Genomic DNA, 2,709 nt, shown 5'->3' with positions numbered 1-2,709 from the left:
TTCCATTAACCAAGAGTATTCAACTTGTTTGTTGCTTGTGGTGTGTTCCTGTATGACAGGTAGGAGAGGAGAGACATCAACTCCTCCATATACCGAACCAGAGAGGACCCTTCATAGACTTAGAAGGGAAGCAAGAGGGAAGAGAGTACTGAGAGAAGAAGAATCTGAAGGAGAGTCTGAAGACAATTTTGAGGAAGCTCTAGATCTCAACATGGATAGAGAAGTTCACAACCATGAGAGGGCTGATGGTAACAATGCCATTCCTGAGAGGAGGGTTCTTGGTTCATACATAAACCCAACTTCTGGGAATTGTGGTAGCAGCATTCAGAAACCACCCATTCAGGCCAACAATTTTGAACTCAAACCACAGTTAATATCATTGGTGGAGGATCATTGTTCATTTGGTGGGAGTGCTAATGAAGATCCAAACCAACATCTCACAAAATTTTTGAGAATTTGCGACACTGTGAAGTCCAATGGAGTCCAGGAAGATGCCTATAAACTGCTCTTGTTCCCATTTTCACTTAGGGACAAGGCAGCTAAGTGGCTGGAATCATTCCCAAGGGGGAGCCTAACAACCTGGGATGAGGTGGAAAGCAAGTTTCTGGCACGTTTTTACCCCCCACAAAAGGTCAATAGGCTTCGATCTGAGGTTCAGACTTTTAGACAACAAGATGGTGAGACACTCTACGAAGCATGGGAAAGGTTCAAAGAATTGACAAGGAAATGCCCACCAGACATGTTCCATGACTGGGTGCAATTGCATATTTTCTATGATGGACTTTCTTATGAATCAAGGAAGGCTGTAGACCATTCATCAGGAGGTTCATTGAACAGGAAAAAGACTGTGGAAGAAGCCATTGAAGTGATTGAGACAGTGGCTGAGAATGAGTATTACTATGCTTCAGAGAGGCACAACACTAAGGGAGTCATGGAGCTGAACCATGTTGATACAATCTTAGCCCAAAACAAGGTGTTTGCCAAGCAACTAGCAGAGCTCACCAGGAAATTAGACACAAAGCAAGTGGCTGCAATACACACACAAGATCAAGAGGAAGTAAGCACTGAAGGAGGTGATTGGGAAGAGGTTAACTATGTGGGAAACCAACAAAGGCAAGCATATGATCCACATTCCAACACTTACAACCCAGGATGGAAAAACCACCCAAACTTTGGGTGGGGAAACCAGCAAAGCCAACCACAAAACCACAAACCTTACAACCACAACCAACAGAACAATTCCACATACCAAAACTCCAACCAAAGATCATACCAAGCCACACAAAACACTTACTCCCAACCACCATATCATGGCCAAAATAATCAACCTGCCCAACCTAATCAAAACCAACAATTTCAAGATCAATTAAACAGGATAGAAGGAATATTAGCAAACATGGGTCAGGACATAAGTGAGTTGAAAAGCTTTAGGGATGATGTGAGATCTACCTTAAGGAACCATGGCGAAAAACTCAAGTGGATGGAGGCTCGAGTAGGAGAACTATCTCAACAGGCCCCCAAGTCAACTGCAGTGTTCCCTAGTGACACAGAAAAGAATCCTAAAGGGGAACAAAAGGAAATGAGATGGGAAGAATGCAAGGCCATCACCATATTGAAGGAAGTCTCAGAAGAAGAAGGAATCAGACCCTCAGAAAAGGAGTCAGAAATCTTGAAAGAAGGTGTGGAAGGAGCTAAGCAGGAAAGTGAAACTGAGCAAGCCAAGGATATGCAAAAGGAAGGCATGCTGGAAACATACCAACCAAAAGCACCATTTTCTCAGAGGTTAGGAGGAGGTGAAAAAGGGAAAACATATTCAAGGTTCTTAGAGACATTTAAGTCTCTCCATATCAATATTCCCTTTCTTGAGATTCTCCAGCAGATGCCTACACATATCAAGTATTTGAAGGAATTGCTGAGCAAGAAAAGAGTTTTGAAGGGAGGACAAACTGTAATCATGAACAAAGAATGCAGTGCACTCATCAAGAAGGACATAGTCTCTAAGAAAACAGACCCAGGAAGTTTTCATATCCCCTGCATCATAGGAGAAACAAAAATTGACAGAGGATTCTGTGATCTAGGAGCTAGCATAAATGTGATGCCTCTAACTCTTATGAAGAGGCTACAACTGAATGAGGTGAGGTCCACTGATGTAATCATACAACTGGTTGACAAAACTCAAAAGCAAGCTGAAGGGGTAGTTGAGAATGTGCTGGTGAAAGTGGGAAATTATTTCTTCCCCACAGACTTTGTCATTTTGGACATGGAGGAAAGCTACCTACACCCTATCATTCTGGGAAGACCATTTCTAGCCACTGCTAGAGCGCTCATAGATGTAGAACAAGGAGAGCTAATTTTGAGAATACATGATGAACAGCTCATTTTCCATGTTTTCAAACCTGCATCTGAGCCTGAACCAGAATATGAAAAGCCTAAGGATGATAGTAGCCATATGTGTTTGGAGGAAAGCAATCCAGCAGTTGAAACTCTAAAACAGTCCTTGGAAGGCAAACAAGATTTGCAAGAGTTAAAGCCACAAGAATCAAAAGAAACAGATAAGAAGGAACCTCCTGGCATAAGGGTCAATGAAGAAATCCTCAAGAGAGAGGGAAGAATTGTAAAGAAAGTGCCAAGAGGGTGGAGAAACAAGAAAATTCCCACTGAAGGTTTCTCTCCGGGAGATGAAGTGATATCAAGTCATTATCTGCCAAT

At 42.5% G+C, this 2,709-nt stretch overlaps 1 non-coding gene across 1 annotated transcript; it reads right to left on the bottom strand.

The window, feature by feature from the left end:
- Positions 1-637: 637 nt before the first annotated feature.
- On the bottom strand, positions 638-741 carry LOC112799453 (small nucleolar RNA R71). The gene has a single exon (XR_003201034.1). It is a non-coding gene; the product is annotated as a small nucleolar RNA R71 (small nucleolar RNA).
- Between the last annotated feature and the right edge of the window lie 1,968 nt (positions 742-2,709).

Source organism: Arachis hypogaea, chromosome 4 (genome assembly GCF_003086295.3).
Source record: "Arachis hypogaea cultivar Tifrunner chromosome 4, arahy.Tifrunner.gnm2.J5K5, whole genome shotgun sequence".
Taxonomy (NCBI): Eukaryota; Viridiplantae; Streptophyta; class Magnoliopsida; order Fabales; family Fabaceae; genus Arachis; species Arachis hypogaea.
The sequence above is the reverse complement of the archived record's forward strand: the minus strand, read 5'-3'. Positions and strand labels throughout refer to the sequence as shown.